This window comes from Oryctolagus cuniculus, chromosome 11 (genome assembly GCF_051225735.1).
Source record: "Oryctolagus cuniculus isolate XC-2025 breed Fujian yellow rabbit chromosome 11, ASM5122573v1, whole genome shotgun sequence".
Classification (NCBI taxonomy): domain Eukaryota; kingdom Metazoa; phylum Chordata; class Mammalia; order Lagomorpha; family Leporidae; genus Oryctolagus; species Oryctolagus cuniculus.
Window position 1 is genome coordinate 44,098,715 of NC_142877.1, and position 22,846 is coordinate 44,121,560.

The 22,846-nt window shown below is 49.6% G+C and overlaps 1 protein-coding gene across 1 annotated transcript in view; it reads left to right on the forward strand.

The window, feature by feature from the left end:
* Window positions 1-22,846, forward strand: part of SLC24A3 (solute carrier family 24 member 3) — a 527,286-nt gene that overhangs the window by 334,527 nt on the left and 169,913 nt on the right. The window lies entirely within an intron of this gene.

Consider the following 22,846-nt stretch of genomic DNA (forward strand, 5'->3'; position numbering starts at 1 on the left):
GCCCACTAGTTCTGTTTGTTCCAAACTCCAGGACCCTGCCTGGTAAGGGCACAGAGTCCATCTCCTTTAAGGCCCCTCCCACGGTATCCCAAATCCCAGGGTGTCTTTTGTTCTCTTCAGAGGCTCCTAAAGATTTTTCCAAGCAATTCCCATTCCTGGGATCCCCTGTCTTCCCACTTTAAGGAACCTCAAGAGCCCCCAACAAAACTTTGCTTTTGCAATGTGTACAGCTTCTTTCATTGGGGAATTTGGAGCCAACGCCAAGGAACTGGCTCAGAGAACACTGAGAAATAACTGGTAGCCGTCAGCCCTCCCACTGGACATAGCTGGGGGCCCATTGCCCATTTCTTTACGCTCAGGGTGTGTGCTCTTGACTTCCAACAGCACTCTCTTTAAGAGAGTTATGTGCTAAGGGTCTCTTCGCCATTTCTTCCAAGAACCCTAGCAGCTGTATGCAAATAGATTTCTTGATGACACGTCCTGTGTCCAGAAATCTCTGAGCCTGTATGCAAATTAGTTCCAAATGTGGCTCCCCATTGGGCTTCTGGTTGAGATGCACTTTGTGGCCCGTCCTGATGAATCCCCAGTACTGAAAGACTCCTGCCGCTTGTCCCTGAGCAGATTCCAGAGAGAACCATGGACGGACGCTGTCTTGCCAGCTGCTTCATTAGCACTCTGATTGCTGCTGTTTTACACACAGAGGTAGAAGCCTGCGGATTTACTTTGTCCCATCTTGAACTTGTTAGAGCTGTCTTTTCCTCTGCACTGTGGGCCACAGGGATTGGGCAGAGGTGTGTTTTTGGCAGGTAGCGCAGTGCTGCTCAGCATCTGAAGCTGTGATGGGAATAACCATTTAGGCCAACACTGGGGCTGCTCAACCTCTCCTGGACACAGGCCCAGATCCATCTGACTTGCTCACTTTGGCTTTGAGGAGTTGGCTTAGGGTAAGACCTGTTACTTTCATCTGTAGAGGGCAGGTCCTGGGGGATGAATTTAATCCCCATGCCCAGATATGAATGCACATGTGTTTCTCTCTCTCTCTCTCTCTCTCTCTCTCTCTCTCTCTCTCTCTCTCTCTCTCACACACACACACACACACACACACACACACACAGAGTTATGGCACTTAAACCCTCTTGCAGTATGCAGTAGGCAGTCATTTTTACCGTTAGGCACAGCTACCTAAAGAATGACTCTGGGCCGGCGCCGCGGCTCAATAGGCTAATCCTCCACCTAGCAGCGCCAGCACACCGGGTTCTAGTCCCGGTCGGGGCACCAGATTCTGTCCCGGTTGCCCCTCTTCCAGGCCAGCTCTCTGCTGTGGCCAGGGAGTGCAGTGGAGGATGGCCCAAGTGCTTGGGCCCTGCACCCCATGGGAGACCAGGATAAGCACCTGGCTCCTGCCATCGGATCAGCGCGGTGCGCTGGCCGTAGCACGCCAGCCGTGTTGGCCATTGGAGGGTGAACCAACAGCAAAAAGGAAGACCTTTCTCTCTCTCTCTCTCTCTCTCTCTCTCACTGCCCACTCTGCCTGTCAAAAAAAAAAATGAAGAAACCAATGTTCATATGCTTGTGTGAGATATGAGTATATTTCAGAAAGTTCATGGAAAATAAAAGGAAGGTTGTTCTTGGTGCAAACCTACTTTTTCATAACACGTAGGAGAATGTGCATTATGCAAAAAACTGTGCATGAATTTCAAAATTGTGTTTTGCGTCGCAGTAAACTCACACTTTCAATTCCATCTTCCTACCGCTGTTTGGAGATTGCCTCGTGTGTGTGTGTGTGTGTGTTTCCATCAGCAGCACACACAGCACTTCTGGAGTGTATGTGGAGTCAGAATGTGATCTAAAATTAAGCTGTGAGGTTTCATCTCCCTGCAAGCTGGTTGTTCCCTTAGCGTTGCCAGTGTGGTACCTGTCACCACTGTGCATTGAGCTGCTCAGACTGGAGCCCTAGAAATCAGTATTGACCTCTACCTCCTACCCCACCCAGCAGCACGTCTTGTGGGTTTGCTCCATCTCCCGTGCTCTTCTGGCATGGTCCTTGTCTGGGCCACTGTCATCTCTCTCCCAGACCACTACCAACCTTGATAATGGGCCTCTCCATTGTGCCAGTACCCCCATTTAGGAATCCCAGTGATGCTTTAAACATACACGATGTTACTTTATATTTTTAGAAAAGATTTATTTGAATAAAGAATCACAGAGAGGCAGAGAGAGAGAGAGAGAGAGAGAGGTCTTCCATGCGCTGGCTCACTCCCCAGATGGCCGCAGTAGCCCAAGCTGGGCCGATCTGGAGCCAGGAGCTTCTTCCAGGTCTCCCACATGGGAGCAGGGGCCCAAGGGCTTGGGCCATCTTCCTATACTTTCCCAGGCCATTGCAGAGAGCTGAATCGGAAGTGAAGCAGCCGGGACTTGAATGGCACCCATATGGATACCTGCACTGCAAGCAAAGGCTTTACCCACTACGCTATAGCACTGGCCCCACAATATTACTTTAAAGTCCCTAAAAAAGGAAACTAAAAGGTCTATTTTGGTGTAAAACATATTGAAATCCTTGCACACAGGGGTCTTTAAAAAGTTTGTGGAAATGCATATTATGAAAAACCCATGCATTCATTTCAAGACTTTTTGCAGCAAATAAACCTGTTTTTAAATTCCATTTCCCATGAACGTTTTTGCAGTACCATGGTACATGAGGATCAGAACGGCGTGATCTGGTCCTGCCACTTCGCCAAGTTCATGTCCTCACCCCACCCCAATGGCTAAACTTCTGCCAGACCTTCCTCTCTGCTTCGAATTCCAAGTTCACGGCACTGTAGGTACCAGGGTCCACCTCCTGTCTTGGATTCCACTTGGACCCCGCGTCCTGTGTCTCATGAACTTGATAAGCCAAGTATCACTTCCTGCCAGGCACTCACCAGCAGTCTCTGCTCCACTGTTCGCTCTGCTGGCAGAGGAATCAGACTTTTCTATACCAAAAATGGCAAAGAGTGAATCCTCTCGTCTCCCTTCCTATAGTAAACAGACGAGGCAGCCCAGAGAGGAATCTGCTCCAACTAGCAAGAGCTCAGAATGACTATCGGCATGATTTACTGTGGCATTCCTCATAACACTACTAGGGCCTCATTTAAAAAAAAAAGAGTTGGAAAGGAAGTGGAACACTCTTCTGTGGATGTTTTCTTATGGACTCAAGTTCGTGATGATGTTGGCATGGAGACAAGGCATGCACAGGGAAGGGTAGCAGGGGGCTTCCTGCACTGTAAGACATGACAGAGCCTTGCATGGCTTTCTGGTGTGCTCTTTCTAGTAACAACATGCAAGAGGGGTGCGCTGGACAACGGCGGGGCAGTCGTGCTGCTCTGAGCGTCGTCAGTTGCATCCCCAGGGTCCCTATGTGTTCATCTTTGGGGTACAGTGATGGCAGCGCCAGCTTATTTGTCAAAGGGTAGAGGGTGTGGCTTGGGGAGGATGCCCTTATCTTTGCCTTGTTGATGTCCATGACAGCTCCGTGGTGGTCATTCTATCCCAGAGCCACCACTGACCAGCTCTGTGATTTTAAGGAAGTCACACGCCCTTGGGATCTTGGCTTCTTGAGCTTTAAAAGGAGGGAAGGGTTTGTGGTCCATTCCAACTTCATGACCCGTGATGTGTTATGGTAGAAGAGCTGTGTGTTCCTGCGGGACCTGAAGCCTCCCTCTCTGTCCAGCTGTGATGCTGTTGGAGTCCCCTCCTTCTGAGGAGCCCAAGGAAACACATTGGGAGGCCTGGTGTCACACGAGGAAGACTCTCCAGGCAGAAGCTGGGGGCTCGTGGCGTCCGACCATCTCGGAGGGCAGTTCTGTACCTTCTTGTCACAAGTGGACACACACATCTCCAAAGCACTGGGGTTAGTTCAAGTCACATGACCAGTACAGGCAGAACACAGGGCCACAGATGCTGCTTATAAGGAATAGCACTCCTGTCGCAAATGAGAACCACCGCATGGAAAATTGTACTGTTAAAAGAAAGGAGCCAGATGCCACACAGGGCCAGGCCTGGCGGCCCGTGCACAGGAAGTGCGTGCCTGGCAGTGACTGCAGTCTGCCCCATCCACCAGCATCAGGACGGGTGCCGAGAAGAAGGGTCACCCGTGCTCCTTGCTACTCTGTTGTGACCTCAGCCCACCAACCCCCGAGGTCACCTCTCCGAAAGCACACCTGGCAGGGACTCCCAAGTGTATCAGTGGGTGCCCAGGAATTCCAAAAATCAACGAGGTACTGAGGAATCCTCTCCTGCTAAGGTTCTTACAAGTTGGGGTGGAGGTGGAAGAAAGAGAAGCGTGGCCCATAGACACCCATGATGTAGCCCTACAGCTGTCCAGTAGTTTGGATCCAGGGCCATTATAGAAAAGGAAGGCAGGAGTGGCTGGAGCCTGCTGTGTGGTGAGAAGCATGCCAACATCTGCTCGCTCACTCTCTCCCTCTCTCTCTCTGTCTCTCTCTCTCTCTCAAGATTTATTTATTATTTGTAAGAGTTACAGAGAAAGAGAGAGAGCTCTGTCTTCCATCCGCTGGTTCACTCCCCAGAAAGCCACAATGGCTTGAGCTGGGCCGATCCAAAGCCAGGAGCCAGGAGCTTCTTCCAGGTCTCCCACATGGTTGCAGGAGCCCAAAGACTTGGGCCATCTTCTACTGATTTCCCAGTCCACAACAGAGAGCTGGATTGGAAGTGAAGCAGCTGAGACTCAAACCAGTGCCCATATGCGATGCTGGCACTTCAGGTGGTGGCTTTACCCGCTACACCACAGCGCCGGCCCCTGCACACTGTCCTGAGCTGGATGAAAATCCTCCTGAGTGTGTATATAATTCTCCTTATCTTGTAAATGAGTAAACTGAGGCCTGGCAAAGTAACCAATCCCAGAAACAAAGTGCGTATGTTGCGGGTGAGCCAATGCGTGCATAAACACATCATGTTTAATCAAGGGAATTCATATCCATGGAGAACTCTGTCACTGAGTGTAGCAGAATGGAGATAGGACAGGGCAGGGTAGGGGGTAGCATGGACAAGGCAGAGTCCTCCCATCTAAGGAGTCTGGCGTCTCCTCAAATACAAGCCAGGAGATACTAGAGAACGTGGAAGGCATACACAGCGTTGTGAGCACCGGCATGGACGCAAGTCGTCCTGTCCTGTAGCCGCTCTCGTACAATAGATATTTAAGGGTTGGCTAAATTAAGTGACTTGTTCCTATGCGGTAGAAATTGTTCTTTCCAGGGCGGGCGACTGACAGAGCAGTGAAGATGCCACTTGGGATGCCTGCATCCCATAGTGGATTTCCTGAGTTGGAGCCCAGGCCCCACTCTCCATTCCAGCTTCTTCCTGTCATGTGCCCTGGGAAGCAGCAAGTGGTGGCTCAGAGCACTTGGGTCTCTGCCACCCATGTGAGAGCCAAGGACTGGGTTCCAGGCTCTTGATTTCAGCTTGGCTCAGCCCTGCTGCTATGGGCATTTGGAAAGTGAATCAGCAGATGGAAGATTGTCAGTCTGTCTCTCTGTGTCCCTGTGCCTTTCAAGCAAAAAAGAAAATCATTAAATAAAAATCCAAAAAGTAAATCATTCTGTCCTGCATTTGGCTAGTGAGGAAATGGGGCCAGAGAAGCCGGGTAATGTGAGAACAGACAAGTAGATGTCACTGTGTTCATGGAGAGTGCAATTAAAATGGTTTGTTTTCTTTTTTATAAAGATTTGCTTATTTGAAAGGCACAGTGACAGACAGAAAGGTCTTTCACCTGGTGGTTCATTCCCCAAATGGCCACAATAGTTACTGCTAGGCCAGGCTGAAGCCAGGAGACTGGACCTCCATCCAGGTCTCCTGCATGGATGCAGGGGCCCAAGCACTTGGGCCATTTTCTGCTGCTTTCCCAGGTGCATTAGCAGGGAGCTGGCATGGAAGTTGGGCAGCTGGGACTCGAACTGGTGCTCATGTGGGGTGCTGGCATGCAGGCTGCTGCACCACAATGCTGAACCCCAAAGAAGTTTCTTTTCATGCAAAAGTTATGAAATCCATGCAGATTTTTTTCATAATAGACATTTCAGGGACCTTTCTGAACATGGCTCGTGTGCTGTAAAGAGTTACCAACCATTGAGCAATTGCATGGGACCCTGTGCCAGGCACTCTGCCCCCTGTGTCCCATTCAATCCTCACAGCACTAGGGGATAGGAGACCCCACCCACTTCTCAGTCGAGGACCTAAAGGTCAGACGGGCCAGGGCCACACAGCTGAAAGGTAGGATGGAATTGGGAAAAGGGGTCAGCACGAGCTGTTAGGAGAGTTCATTGCCAGAGCCCTGCCTGGGGTGTTACTCAAAATGCTGAATATCTGGAGACTGTGGAGCTGAGCCGCTGAGCCAGCAGGCGGACAGAGGTCAGCCCCAATCAGCCGGCCTGGCCACACCAGCGCTACCCACCTGCAGAGCTTCAGAACTGCCTGGCCCAGACCTGCGGACAGAGAAAGCAGCCCATCCACATCGTTCTTGCTACGTGACGGAGCGTCCCTGTTCTGAGTGGCTGAGGCCACGGCTTGATGGGGCTCAGCCAAGCAAGCTCTTGCATGAGGTCCCTTGTCAGTTGCAGTAGGATGACAGCTAGAGATGGAGGTTTCCCAGGTCTCCCAGGGCTGCACATCCAAGATGGCCTTCTCATTGGCGTCCCTGGTGTCTGCGAAGCTTCTCTGTTCAGCAAAGCCGGCTGGAGGGCTTCCCCCAGCAACTCAGAGCTGTAGCAGGAAGAAGGCAGGATCTGCCCCCTATCACCATCCAGCATTGCTTCTGCCATAGTCTACCAAGCAACAGTTGTAGGATCTGTCGTGATATGTGTGTGGGGCAAAGCTATGCTGCAGAAGAGCACAGTGGGTGGGGAAGACACAATCAGCCACAGCAGCCTTGGAAGAGGCTCTGTCCAAGCAGAGCCAGGGGAAAGGGCTGGGAAGATCATGGCTGGTGGAGCGACCGCACAGCCAGCCTCGTGTATGCAGTCTGCTCATGAGGAGTCAGCCACCCACAAGTAGGAAATATTCAAGGAGAAAGCTCCTCTGCACTGGACAAATACCAGCATTTTTCTTTTCCTTCCTAAACAAGGTAGGATAGCATCTATTTACATAGCATTTACATTGTACTAGGTATGGTAAGTAATCAGGAGATGATTTAATGTATACAAGAGAGTGTGCATAAGTTATATGCAAATATGATGCCATGTTATCTAATGGGCGCACCTGCAGAGCTCCTCTCCAGGGGACCAATCCCCATGGATACGAAGGGACGGTGACTGCATGCAGAGGCAGGGGGCAAGAGAGCATGGAGCATCTCACTGAGCCTGAAGCATTTGGCTCACAAAGGGCGACAGCAACAGCGGAGGCAGGAGAGAGACCAGAGCTCTCAGGGCCTCTGGACACTGAAGGAGGCCAGATGTTATCCTAGTATCACCAAGAGCCTTCTAGGGGATGGAGTCCCACAAGGAACTGACCCAGCCACAGCCACGTCTTGGGAAGATGGTGGAGGTTGAGGGCATTGGGGCAGGGAGATCAGATGTCTTCCTTGTCCGTCCTCTATCCCCAGGGAGAGGAGCCCGCTGGGCTAGACCCTGCCCCTGGCTCAGCCCTGGGCCCTGTCGTGACCCTTGGCTGTCGCCGGAGCGAGCCAGGCGTGGTGTTTGCAGGGCGCAGCCAGCTCGCTCTCTCTGTTATGCTCTGAGATTCCGGAAGCCTCTGAACAGCACTTGTGATAATTACAGAATCCCCACATATATTGATGGAAAACAGCTACATAAATAGCACAGCTTGGTATTTACTGAGTGCCAGTTTTCTGTAAATAGAGAATTCTGGCAGTTACCAGCAAGCAGCTCGTCTACTCCCTGGAGCCAGCACTTGCCTTCACACAGTCCTTTTTCAGGGAGGTTTCATGTCACTGTTACCTGTGGCCAGGGGCAGGGACCCTCAGTCTTGTTTGGGGGGCCATGGAGACTCCTTTGTGGACGTCCAAAAGGGGGTTTTGACTACCCCATCATCTTAGTGTAGAGTCCCGCCTCCCTTCCAGGCATGGGGGAGCTCCTGAGCAGGTGTGTGACCTCCAGGTGGGAAACAAGGCTCATTTGTGAATCTACATCAGCATCAGCGTTTCCCAGGCTCGCTCTTAGGAGCCTAGTGGAGGAAAGAGAGTCCTAGGTGTTGCATGTGAGAAGTGAGGATATTTTTTTAATCAAATGTTTAACAAATGCCAAGTTTTACTTGTTTATTTTCTAAATCCAAGATTTCTCACGATCTTGAGTGTGTTAACTAGGGCCATGGCGTGCTGTTTGGGAAGTATAGTGGCTCACTAGGCTAATCCTCCACCTGCAGCACTGGCACACCGGGTTCTAGTCCAGGTCAGGATGCCAGATTCTGTCCCAGTTGCTCCTCTTCCAGTCCAGCTCTCTGCTGTGGCCCAGGAGTGCAGCGGAGGATGGCCCAGGTCCTTGGGCCCGCATGGGAGACCAGGAGAAGCACCTGGCTCCTGGCTTCGGATCAGCGCGGTGCGCCAGCCGCAGAGTGCTGGCCGCAGCGCTGGCCGCAGCAGCCATTGTGGGGTGAACCAACAGAAAAGGAAGACCTTTCTCTGTCTCTCTCTCACACTGTCCATTCTGCCTGTCAAAAAAAAAAAAACTGACTGTGGGCCTCTTCCACGGAGTATTTTATAGATATAGAACATCCTGTCTTTTTTAAATTTAATTTAATTTTATTTGGAGGGGGAAGAGAAAGAGAGAGATTGATTGACAAAGTTCCTACCCACTCTTTCACTCCCCAAATGCCCATAACAGCTGGGGCTGGGCTGGGCTGGGCTGTGCTGGGCCAAATCCAGCAGCCAGGAACATAGTCCAGGTCTCCCACATACATGGCAGGAAACCAATTACTTGAGCTGTCCCCATTACCTCCCAGCATCTAAAATAGCAGGAAGCTGAAAGCAGGAGCCATAACCAGGAATCAAACCCAGGTACTCTGATATGGGATACAGGCATCTTAACTGGCTAAACACCTTCCCCAAAGCATCTCAAAGAAGTCATATTTTATCCATTAGCTTTTGCTCTGTAACAACCCTACATTTTCTTAGCTTAAAGCAATAGCAGTTGACTGAGTGCTTGGTTCTGTGGTTCAGCAGTTGGGGCTGGTCTCAGCTGAGTGGTTCTTGTGGCTGGCTTTCTCACGCAGTTGGCTGGCTGTCGGGTAGGGCAGTGAGAGCAAGTGGGTGCCATGCTCTGTTAATCTCATCACACCAGCCCAGGTTCATCCACATGGCAGATAGACAGGGCTCCAAGCGATTAATCAGAATATGGAGGGCTTATTGAGACCCAAGCTTACATGTAGCCAGCACATACCATCCCCTCCACATTCTATTGGTCAAAGCAGTTTACAGGCCATGACTTAGGAATTCCATGCCCATGAAAAATGAGCATGAGAAGCAAAGGCTTTGGAATTTCTACAGTGGTCAGTGCTAGGAGAGGCGATTTGCTGAGAGCATCAGGGCTGGGCTTACTGTTGAAGCTGTGTTTGCATAACAAGCAAAAAGAGGTTTGGACCCAGATTGTATGTTTATTTAGTGTGCCTGAGTGGGGAAGAGACTTGTGATGGAGTTAACTGAAGATTAAAACCATCTCTCAATCCAGCCTTCAGTGCCCTCCCTGTAAGTGAGCATAAACTTCCCTCTCCCAATAATAATCTCAGGTATCAGAGCCCACCAACCAGAGGTGGCCAGATCACTCCTATGGTCACACATAGTATGGGACTAAGTTACATGTGTCTGGCATGCTGCAGCAAGGAACTTTGAGGAACCTTGTCTGTGTCTCTCCAAGGAAACTTTGGCCCTTAATTCTGTGGACAGTTAATGGAAGAGGGGAAGGTACAGGATGGATGTTGCAAAAAACATGGAGGTCATTTGGTGATTGGATATCTCCCTAGTGTCTACTCAGGGAGCAGTAAGATTATCTTTTCATTTTATTTATGTGATTTTGTCTATTTGAAGGGCTGAGACATGGAAAGAGAGATAGAGAGAGAGAGAGAGAAATAGAGAAATGGACATACAGAGATATTCTGCCCTCTGGTTCACTCCACAAATATCCACAACCTCCAGAGATGGTCCAGGCCAAAGCCAGGAACCTGGAACTCAATCTGCATCTCCCATAGGAGTGGCAGGGATCCAAGTACTTGAACCATCATTTGCTGCCTCCCAGGGTGCACTAGCAGGAAGCTGGAATCAGAAGTGGAAGCAGGACTCGAACCCAGTCACTCCAATAGGGAATACAGGTGCCCCAAATATTGTCCTAACCACCGCACCAAAGGCCCACCCCTGAAGCAGGAATGTTTGAGCAATGATGTGGTTGTCGTTGGTACAGAGGAAACCACTGTCACTCAACAGGCCAGATGTTGGCAGTCTTAGGCTTGGGGCCAAGCTTTGTCTCTGTCTTTTTTAGATATATTAATCAGGATACCTTGATCTATGTAGAAGCTTCAGGGTCCTCTTGGAAATACTGTGATTTGACCATCAGTGGTGATTTTATCACAGGCCAAGATGGAGGCTGATCAGTAAGACGCGTTTCTAGATTTAGATACAGATACACGAAGGGGCTTCAAAAAGTTCATGACAAACGCAATTAAAAGCTAAGTTTATTTTGGCACTATTTTTTTTGAAATTTATGCATTGTTTTGCATAATATGCATTTTCAGTGAACTTTTAGAAAACCCTTGATATAGATATGCAAAAAAGCTTGCATGTCCAGAATATATTTTTTAAAAAATCATTTTTCAAACTAATAAGAACAAGACAGACAATCCCATATTAGGAAAAGAACAAAAAGACTTGAACTTCATATGAAAAGTTGCTCTGCTCCGTGAGTCATCAGGGAAATGCAGTACCCCTACACATCCCTTGTCATGGCAAAATGAAACACATACAGTCTCAGGTGTTGGCAAGAGTACAGCATGACTGGAACTCTCGTTCACTGCTGGTAGAATATGAATTGATGCAGAGGTTGGCATTTAGCCTGGCAGTTAAGACATTGGTTAAACTCATGCCCCATTTTGGAGTCCCCTTTGATGCCCAGTTTCCTGCTAATGCAGACGCTGGGAGGCAGCAGTGGTGGCTCAAATAACTGGATTCCTGCCACCCGTGTGGGTGACCTGGATTGAGTTCTGGGCTCTGCTTTTGGCCCAGCCCTGGCCTTTAGAATGAACCAGTAAGTTAGGATTCTCTCTGTCTCTCTGTCTCTGTCTCTGTCTCTGTCTCTCTCTCTGTGTGTGTGTGTGTCTTTCTTCCTTTCCAGTACTCTGTGTATCTGTGTCTTCCTCTCAAATAAACAAATATATTTAAATTAATACAGTGACTCAGTAAAACTGTTTAGCAGTAAGTACTAAGCCTGAACATATGCCTGCTGCGTGACTCAGCAAGCTCAGCCCTCCGTATCTGCAGAAATGTGTATATAAGTGTACCAAATGTACTACAATGTGCATGGAAGCACTGGTCATAAGAACCCGACCTTGGAAGCTACCCAAACACCCATCAGTCATGGAAGGCATAAGCAGATGGTGCTGTGTTTACACAACACCACCATGGTAATGAAGACTGTAGTGCATCTTCACAAAGCTGGTCCTACCCCTGCAGGCGGCCTACAGCAAGGAAAGGGACTTGGAAGATGGAACAGCCGATGATACACGGCTGTAGATGACCCAGAGCAACTGCCATTGATTCAGTGGGTATTCTTGGAAGTCCTCTGTCCTGCCAACCCCAGGCTAGTGGTGGAGGTGCAAAGAAGAATGAGACTCCTACACTGAGCCAGAGTGCTGCTGACCCGGCAGGCCTGGGATGGGTCTCTGCATCACAGCACAGGATGGAGTGCCCCCTCGCCAGATGCAATGGGAAGTCTTCACCTAGGAGCTGAGAGGACACACGCTTCTTAGATATTCTAGCCAGACGCCACACTTTGTGGTCAGCCAGCCCCAATAAATGTTGGCTGGATTGATAGGCAACTAGATTTCTTAACAGGAGTGTGTTAGGCAGCTTTTCTTTCTTTTTTTTTAAGATTTACTTATTTATTTGAAAGTCAGAGTTACACAGAGAGGAGAGGCAGAGACAGAGAGAAAGAGAGGTCTTCCATCCGCTGGTTCACTCCCCAATTGGCTGCAATGGCCAGAGCTGCGCCAATCCAAAGCCAGGAGCCAGGAGCTTCTTCCAGGTCTCCCACGTGGGTGCAGGAGCCCAAGGACTTGGGCCATCTTCTGCTGCTTTCCCAGGCCACAGCAGAGAGCTGGATCAGAAGTGGAGCAGCCGGGACTTGAACCAGTGCCCATATGGAAGGCCGGTAGTGCAGGCAGCGGCTTTACCCACTACGCCACAGCGCCGGCCCCAGTTAGGCAGCTTTTCATTACCATAATTAAATGCCTGAGGCAGCCAACTTTATAAAGAAAGGGAATTTATTTTGGATGATAATCCTGAAGGTATAAGGCCTAGGGACCCTCCTCTGGGGAAGACTTATTGCTGGCAAAACCCCAGGCAGTACGGGGCACCAAAGGGCACATATGGCCACTTGTCAGATCTCTATTATTTTTAAAATTTTAAAATATTTCTTCATTTATTTGAAAGGCTGACAGAGAGGGACACAGAGATTCATCCACTGGTTCATTTCACAAATGCCCTCAACAGCTAGGCCTGGGCCAAGCTGAAGCCAGGAGCCAGGAACTCCTCCAGGTCTCCTACACGGGTGACAAGAACGCAGGTACTTGGGCCATCATCTATTGCTTCTCCAATGCATTAACAGGGAGCTGGATCAGAAGCAGAGCCAAGACTCGATCCCAGGCACCCAGATGGGGGTTGCAGGCAGCTCAACCGGCTGCGCCACAATGGCTGTCCCTCTGCCTTTCTTGTTATAAAGCTGTTGAGATTTCTGGGGTTCCACCCTAATGATCTTAATTTAGTCACTCTCCAAAGACTCCATCTCTAACCGCCATAACCAGATTAAGTTTTTGCCCTCTTAATACCATCAGTTCATGAGTTTGGCAGTTGAACACCTGCACATGTTCAGGAGACAAGCCATATTCATGCTCAGCAGGTTGGATGTCTGCTGTCTGTAATGAGGTTGGCAAAACTCTGAACACCAAACCCAGTCCTTTCTCAGAGGCAGTTGATGGATCCCAAGAGTGAGGTTTATCTTATACATTCCAGGATGCACAATTGAAATGGGTTGTGTCTCCTTTGAAACAATATCCTGGGCAGCCACACATTTATTTCTACAATGAAGCCATTGTCTCCAACAGTTCTGGAAGTTGTCTTTGTCGGGTGAAGGTTCCTGGTGTGTATAAGTGAGTCCCACCAGAAAGTCAGACTCGTTCACTTACTGTGGTCACACTGCATTTATGACCCAAAACACCACCACACAGCTTGACCACCCACTTCACCAAATCAAAATCACCCTCTAAGCATCACATGTGGAGTCGTTGACAAGGAGAAGCTCCAGGCTCTCATAGGATAGGAGCAGCATCACAGAAATCCTTCCTCAAGGACCCCTGGGGAGAGCCCAGCCTGCCTGTGGCCCTGCAGAAACCCTGGAGACGTGAGAACTAGACCAGCGCAGAAGACGGACCCCCGTCATTCTCTTAGTTCTGAGACTCCAGCTGTCCAGATGTGACACAGCAAGTCCTCTGGCATACCAACCCCAGGCTGCTTTGGGAGCATTCAAAGAAAAAACAAACACAGAAGAAGCACCTGCCGTTCTAGTGCTGCTGCATGGAGATGGGAGGGAAGTCTGCCCCGGTGACACCAGTCTGGCATCAGACTGAAATTCACAGGGTTAAAGGTTGTGGGAGGGGAGATAGGTAATCACAACACCTGCTTCTCTTGTTTGGGGGCATTTCTTAGCAAAGGATGATTGCACAACTAGAATTTAAGGAGGTGAGTGTGTAGGGCCTAAAGGTTAGTATGCCACTTTTGATGTTCATATCTCATCGTGGAGTGCCTGGATTCAAGTCTGGGTTCCATGCTCAGTTCCAGCTCCCTGCAAATGTATACCTGGGAGACAGAAAGGAATGGATCAGCAAATTTGGTCCCTGCCACCCACATGGAAGACCCAACTCCCAGCTTCTGCCTGGCCAGTCCCAGTTGTTGAGGGCATTTGGAGAATGAACCAGCAGATGATATCTATCTCTCTCACGCACTTTCTCTCTCTCTCTCTCTCTCTGCCTCTCAAATAAATAAATGTATATAAAAGAGAAACATTGGGCATGCATCTGATAAGGATTCTAGTTATGATTAGAGTTATGACAAAAGCTGGACTTCTGCAGCCAAGTCCAGAGTTTAAGTGACGGCACCCTTCTCTCTGCCCACTGGATCCAAGAGAGACCCAATTGGCAGAGTGGACCTGACCATGGCTGTGAGACAGAAAGAAGGGGATCAGGTCATTTGGAAGGAAACAACCCTCAAACACTAGTAAACTTGTGAACTTGAACTTTGACCTCAGACCAACAGGACCTACCAAAGGGAATGAGCAGGAGAGTAAAAACAAGGGGAGGAGACTGTATGTTTCCTTCTGACATCAGAAGCAAGGGTTAAGGGAGAAGAAGGCCAAATTGGTATGTCCATACTTTGAAAAACAGGAGACCTGGCAGAGGAGCAGCCACAAGGAGTTGGCAGGCAGTGCGGCTCTGTTGTTTTGCCTTCAGTTACTATCAGGCTCCAAGTGGTGAGAGGGAGGAGTGGGGAATGGATATGGGAAATACACGAAGTGGTTTTTAACCTGAGATGCTTACAAGGCGCTTGTAAGTGGGAAGACGGCCTGAAATTACGTGAAGTTAGCAAACCACAGGAGCAGGGATGAGCCAGTGAAAAATGAAGAGAGCACCTGTGAACAGGCAGAGAGAAGTCCCAGGGCCCATATGGACACGACCCTGCTCAGCGCCCACCCACTGCACCGCTGCCGCTTTGCAGAGGCCTCCCGCTGGACCCAGCTGGCCTCGCTCCGACACTTGTCCAGAGCTGCTCCCCTCTGAGCACACCGTGTTTAATTAAGGCCAGATAAAACGGCTGCCTTGTTTCTGACTCTCGCTCCCATGTGGAGTTGAAAGGAATCAAACAACTAGGTCAGCCACACTCCCTGGGCCCAGGGCAGGGAGTGCTATTGGCAGGTTCCCCTTGAGACGGGCTAGGGTGGAGAGTCTGGATCCGGTTGCTTTGCCATCACCACCATGACCCCCATCCCCTGCAGTGTTCTCAAGGGCCCCCTCTCCTGCCTGGGGTGTCCTGCAGTGCCAGGGCACAGGCACAGGGCAGTCTGAAGTCATGGGCCTTTGCAGCGTCCTGGAGGTGGGAAGGAAAGGAAATGTTCAAGTTTCATTTTCACTTTGACCGATAGAAACTGATGAATAGGATGCCTTCATGTCCTTGGAACTAAGCCCCATTCCTTATAACCGCTGGAGCAAGTAGCTGGCCTGAGCCCTCCTACCTTCTCCTTTCCCTAGGGCAGGGGGCTGGGAGGAGAGCTTTGAGGATGAGGATGAGACCTACCCACACCCTCCCTGCAGCCCTGAGCTTGTTCGGGACCCTGGAGCCAATGGATAAGGAATGACTTTGCAGTGAAGACCATAAATCAGGCCATGGACCCAAACCCTTCCCTGTGTGCTTGCAACCTTTTTGCGTCAAAGAAATATATTATAAACCAAATCGCATCAGTGTATAAAACAGCTGCCCCACAGAAGACGTCAGAGGACCAAAGACCTGCTCTCCCCCCGTCACTCCTCACCTCACAAGGCAGTTCCATGGAACACTGAGGACCAGCAGCCTTGTTTGAATACCTTGCCTCCGTTTTCCGGGCTGGTTTCCGGGCCGGCAGTTTTTAAGGTCCTTTCTAACCTGGAGGTTCTCTGAGGCTGTCTGGTGCAGGCACACAGCACTCTCAAGCCACCTGCCGTGGGAGAGCCACCCAAGCCTTGTTCTCAAATGTGGCTGCATGGCAGCCTCTTCCTACTCTGGAATGGGAGCTGCCCTTGGCTGAGATGTGGAACTGGGAAGCCTGGGGGCCCTCTGGGCATACCTGCGTCAGCTATGCTGAAGTCACCAGATCTACCGGTCCAGGCTTCTCAAAGCATGGTCCAAGGAGCACCAGTCATGGATGCCGGATGGGATGCAGAATCCCAGTCCCAACTTGTGAATCAGAATCTGCAACTGACAGGACCTCAAGATGCATGCAAGGGACAAGTGGGGAGGGGAGTGATGCCCCCCTCCATCTCCTTCCCCCTCTGCTGTCTGTTACCCTGTGCGTTATTGCGTGGACCGCTACCCTAGCCTTGCCTCCAGTATGGGGCAGCTCTGATGCAGTCACACTCCAGAGTCTTCCATGGGATCAGGCCAAGGCAGCTCCCCTACCAACCTCCATCCTTCCCTGGCCACCCCCACCCACGGTGTCCCCACACCGGGCTCCGGTGCCTCCGACCTTCTCCTGTGTCTTCAGACACCTGTTCTCTTTGCTTGGAGGATTTACTACTGTTGGCCCCACAGATCTCAGCAAGAGGTCAGCTCCTCTCTGTGGTCACCCCTGCCTCCCCCCTACCCCAGGTCAGGGTGCATGCCCTGTCAGTAGGAGCTGTAGCACTGGAACCTTCTTTGTTGCAGCTATTATCACAATGTGTCACCGTACCTCTTTGTGCGATGATTTGATTGGATCTGCAATGGACTTAATCACCATGGGGATAGGCATCCTGTCCAGGTCATTCCTTACTCCTCCCCCAGGACCTCTCTTAGTACCTGACCTGTCACAGGGGCCCCATCAATTTAAGCACAGAGAGTGGAAACTACTGCTTGAGCCCAGTGAGGTAGAGACAGAAAGCAGGCAGTCGCCTGAAGATATGCACCGGCACAGGGAGGACTGGGAGTGTCTAAAGCTGGACTGCAGTGATGGCTATAAGTGTGCTGAAACTCATTACTGCAGGGCAGGTCTTAAGATGCCCACATCCCATACCGGAGTGTCTTGAGTTCAAGGTCCGGCTTCCTGTTCATGTGCACCAGGGGAGGCAGCAGGTGTGACTCCAGTACTTGGATCCCTACAGCCCACATTGGATGCCTGGATTGAGTCCTGGTTCCCAGATCCTGGCTTCAGCCTGGTTCGGCCCCAGCTCTTACAGGCATTTAGAGAGTAAACTGATAGATGGGAGTTCACTCTCTCTCTCTTACTTTCTCACTCTCGCTCTCCCTTTCAGACATATAGATTTGTTTAACCGCAAGTACATAGTGACAGTGGGTGGATTTTACAGTATGTAAACCCCACCTCTATAGAGCTGTGCTAGAGATGAACGCGATGCAATCAGACAGCAGCATCTCTCAGGCAACTGCATCCACACGGCTCTTGCCTCATCCCCCTCCCCCTTCCTCTAGCGCGCAGTTGTGCAAGCCCAGCACAGCTGGGAGGGAGACCAGGCCAAAAACAACTCCATCCCCACACTCCCCTCACCCAGAGTCCCACTCAGATGCTGAAGCCGCACTTCCTCTGCTGGTGGCCAGGGCGGGAGGAAGATTCACGACTTCTAATAAGCCACGGCAGCCCTGCTGGTGGTTCCTCCTCTGTCTAAATAGAGCACTGATCCGGTCCAGGAATCCTCCCCAACCCCCACCCCCACCCCCACCCTGCCCGGCCCAGATCTAAAACCCCTTAGCAAGTGTGGCTGCCTTAGAATTCTCTTGAGCACAGAGGACAGATGAGGTCCCCTTGTCGTCGTGCAGAGGACCTGGGCCCCATGCTTGAATCATGCACAGCTGACCTGCAAGGCTGATGCTCAGCCTCTCTCCGTTCCACCTGATTTGTTGGTGCTCAGGTTTTCTTGACTTTACCTGCACCTGGACCCCCTGCTTACAGGTCACATGACCTCCAGCCTATGTTCTTTGTTTTCACACAAGCTGGTGCCACAAGGAGTGTCCTGTGTCATTACTTTTTGTTTGTTTTTGAGAGGCAGAGTTACTAGGGTGGAAGGGAGATCTTCCATCTGCTGTTTCACTTCCCAAATGGCTACAACAGCCAGGACTGTGCTGACCAAAGCCAGGAGCCCAGAGCTCCATCCAGGTCTCCCATGTGGGTGCAAGAGCCCAACCACTTGGGTCATCTTCCACTGCTTTCCCAAGCACATTAACAGGGAGCTGGAATAGAAGTGGAGCAGTCAGGACTCGAACCAAAGTCCCTGTGGGATATTGACATCACAGACAGCGGCTTAACCCACTATGCCACAATGCTGGCCTTGGCAGTGTTCATTATTGCTGTCTCTTTAATTTAACCATGAGGTGCTACATGGTGTCTGATTAAAATAAACAGGCTATATTACTAGTTAGGGCAGAATAATTGCAGTAACAAATAGAATCCATATTAGTATTCCATTGCTGTGTAGCAAAATGACCACAAACATAGAAACTTAAAATAATGGTCGTTCATTCTCTCCAGTATCAGACTCAATGTACTGAGTCCTCCATTCAGGGCCTCCCAAGTCTAAAACCAAGATGACAGTGCAAAATATTCTCAAAACACAGGCTTTGGGGGTAGGTGGTGTGGCACCATGGGTTGAGCCACTACCACTTGCAATGCCAGCATCCCATATCACAGCACCAGTTCGAGTCCCAGCTGCTCCATTTCCTGTCCAGCTCCCTGCTAATGCACCTAGGAAAGCAGCAGAAGAAGATGGCCCAAGTGTTTGGGCCCTGCTACGGTCTCTGTGGGAGACCCTGATGGAGTTCTAGGCTACTCATTTTAGCCTGGCCCAGCCTCGGACATTTTGTCCATTTATTGAATGAACCAACGGATGAAAGATTCTCTTTCTCTCTCTCCTCCCACACCCCTCTGTCATTCTGCCTTTCAAGTAAGCAAAATAAATTCTTTATTAGAAAGAAAAGAAAAAGGCACAGGCCTCTCACTGTTTGCATCTTTCACCAGACAGAGCCCTGCCTCTCTTGAGGGCTCACCTGTCTGCATTAGACCCACCAATAAGAATATTCCTATTTTATTTTTTATTATCTGTACTTATTTTAAAGGCAGAAAAACAGAGAGACAGAAATGGACACAGAGAGAGATCTCATCCACTATTTCAGTCCCCAAATGCTGCAATGGTCAGGGCTGGGCCAGGCTGAAGCCAGAAGCCAGGACCTCCATCCAGGTCTCCCATGTGAATAGCAGGTACCCAGATGCTTAAGCCATCACCCGCTGTCTCCCAGAGTGCACATTAGCAATAAGCTGGAGTTAGAAACAGAGCCAAGACTCAAACCCCAGCACTGTGAAGTGGGATGCATCCTAGCTGCTGTGCCCAACACCCCATCTCCCTTGTTGAAAGATAACTGATTAGAGAACTTGACTGCACTTCCAGACTCTGCCTCAGCAGCTCCTGGGTTAGTGGTTGAATAGCTTCCAGAAAGTGTGTGTACAACAGGAAGCTGTCTTCAGATTCCGCCTACCACAAGCCCCTGAGTGCACCTTGGCACAGGCATTATCAAGTATTACTTCCTCCTCACACACATACTCCAAGGGGGTTGCAAGTCAGTGGGGTTGGATCCCATCGACTGATGAAGGCTCTGCCATTTCCCACCTGTGGCTTCCAGGCTCTCTCTGAGCCTTGACAGAGAGTCAGCAGAAATACCTAAGCCGTGGAGTTGTGTGAGATGAAGGGCCCCCGTGGGCCAAGCCCAGCACTTACGATACCTGCCCACTTTGATTGGCTGGAACTCAGTCAAGGGATGCTGGGACACATTATTGTTAGCTAAGTAGCTACTTCTCAGTGGAGTCTCTGTAGCATAATTAGGAGAACACCAGATTTTGGCAAATAGCAAAATATACCTCTACCAGGACTGGTTTTTAGGGAAACCATCCAGAATGAATTCGTCTAAGTGAGGTATGTTATCTTCCAAGGTTAGAACTTGACCCAGCACAAGCAATAACTGACTCCTGACCAGAGAACAGGCATGAGTTTTCAAACCATCAATGTATATGTTACTGAATTGCCTGACATGTTTGCCAAACTCAACCTCAGAAGCCTTTGACTGTTTTGAAAGATCACATCCACTCCCAGCTTATGAGGAGTTGGATGGTTGAGATGACACAGTCTTCCAAGTCTGAGTCCTAAGCGTGTTTTTGAAAAAATGAAAATACGTGAGAAACTGTCACCTGCCAATATGACTACTTTTGAATTGTGACTTTCATTTGAAAGTAACGGTGCCAGTTTTTTTTTTTTTTTTTTTTTTTTTTTTTGTAAATATCTCACGGCATTTGAGCCACACTTATCCATTGCCAGTGCTTCCTATCAGGTAATATGAGTTTGGGAGAAATACAAACAAAAGCTTTCAATTGCCAAGACAGCCTTGACTAAACTTGGTCATGAAAGTTTTTGGAAAGTTGCCTTCTGCACACTTGTCTAGATGAACCTAGGAGTGACAGCAGTTTCCTTTTTGTGTCACTCTTAAGGTTTTTGGCTTCACGTGTTCCTTTTGGTCCTTTGGAAGACAATAGATAAAAAAATGTTCAGAAGAAAGGCATTTGTCCTATTAATATGTCATTTGACAGCATCAGTCAATACAGCAGTATCTGTGAGCTCAGTTTTGTTGTGCTGGAGAACTTGACACCTGTCACCAAAGAGGGGAAGGGGAGACCCAGAGAGAGAACACAGCCCACAGTTTTGAAAGACCTTAGTTCTTGCAGTGGGGCCAAAGAGACAACTGGAAATTGAAAGTAAAATTATTCAACCTTCTACACCTGTGTGTAATAACAAACTCACAAATAGAGAAAATGGGTGTAGGAGTGTGTGCACACACATGTATGTAGGTGTGTGTGTGTACAGGGAAAATGGGAAAATGCATTGCCACCTTTTAATTTCATTTAAACTAGCAACATGATGTCATAATGAGATTGGTCTTTGGTCTTTTGGCATGTATCTTTTCCTTTTGCTTTTGTGCAAGGAGCTTAACCCCTGGCCTTCTAACCACAGCCTGCCTGACCCATATATTGTACTGGTACCCAAAAGCATAAGAGAGGAAGTGCCTTGAAATCTGTGGCCAATTAAGGAGCCATATGGGAAACATTAGAAAGAGGCCATAATTAAGAACCAAGAGTGAGAGTGGGAAGTAAGTTAGACCCAAGTGGGCCGTGGGGTCTGAGAGCCAATGAGAGTGTGGAGGGGAGAGGAACTTATAAGGCCTGGAGCCAATACACTATATCCATAGAGCTGTGTTTGGCTGTAGCAAACAAACCCAACACACAGTGACTTAGGTTCCTAAGTGACTGTTGATATCCAGGGAGGGGATTCCAAGGAGCCAGTTCAAGGGCTGGTGCAGTGTCACTGCTGTTTCATCTTTCTGCTTGGCAAAGCTTCATTTTGGTCCTCATGGTTTTAAGATGGGTGGGGGGCTCTATTTAGAGTGAAGGGATTGTTGGAGTAGGGAAGATAATGAACAGTCTGGGAAGACAGGCGGTAGGGATTGGGATGAAAGGTGTGAATTTGAAGCTTAGGAAAGGACAGGTGGTCTTGATAATGATAAGCTCTACTCTGCTGTGGCTAAGGATACGAGTGTCTGGGGTGAGATGGACCAGGAGACCCTTGGAGGGATTTTCCCTTTTAGGCAGGAAACTGAGAAGCAAGGCACTGGAGTGGTCATCCACATGTTTATTGAAATATCTTAAAAATATCAAACAAAAGTGCTTGCTATTTTAACTTTAAATTTTTGAATTTATTTTCACTTTGTTTAAAAGGCAGAGTCTGAGACAGAGAGGCATCTTCCATCCGTAGTTCACTCCCCCAACTGCCTGCAATAGCCTAGACTGGTCCAGGTTGTAGCCAGAGTCCCAGAACACAATTTGGGTCTCCCACATGAGTAGCAGAGACCCAAGTCCTCGGGCCATCATCTGTTGCCTCTCAGGGTGCGCGTTAGCAAGAAGCCGGATCAGAAGCAGAGGAAAAGGCCTCTGACCAGGCACTACAATATGGGATGCAGGCATCTCAAACAGCATATTTTTTTATTTGACAGGCAGAGTTAGTGAAAGAGAGAGACAGAGAGAAAGGTCTTTCTTCCGTTGGTTCACCCCCCAAATGGCTGCTAAGGCTGCGCCAATCTGAAGCCAGGAGTCAGGTGCTTCCTCCTGGTCTCCCACGTGGGTGCAGGGGCCCAAGGACTTGGGCCATCCTCCACTGCCCTCCTGGGCCACATCAGAGAGCTGGACTGGAAGAGGAGCAACCAGGACTAGAACCCGGCACCTATATGGGATGCCAGCGCCACAGGCGGAGGATTAACCAAGTGAGCCACAGCGCCGGCTCCTCAAACAGCATCTTAACCGCTGTAGCAAATGCCCACTCCATAACAGGATATGATTTAAAAATTCATTGTATTTCCTGCCTTCCATTCCACATCCATAGGACTTTCCATTCTTTCATAACTAGTGTAGAAAAATAAACTCCTTGGTGGAATTGCTATAACATGCCATGAGTCTTGTGTTCTGTTTCATGTAAGCCTCCCCCAGAGACCACATATTGCCCTGTGCTGGAGGCACTGCCAACCTTCATCCTGGGAGTGCTGGGTTCCTTGGGCTCCTGGGGACTGACACCCTCCAACCACAGACCCCCTCTCCTGATCACTGCCTTCCCTGCGGGACATACTCAGCCTTCCTCCTAATGAGCCCTAGAATCAATTACAAGAGGCAGCTTCACTACCTTCTTCCCCAGAGGACCAAACAAGCTGATCCCAACTGCCCGATCCATTCTTGGGGTTCAAAATATACCAACACCTCTCGAAAGCCAAAACATCAAAACAAACCCCGCTCCCCAGGTTGGCTTTTGCTGACTGTGT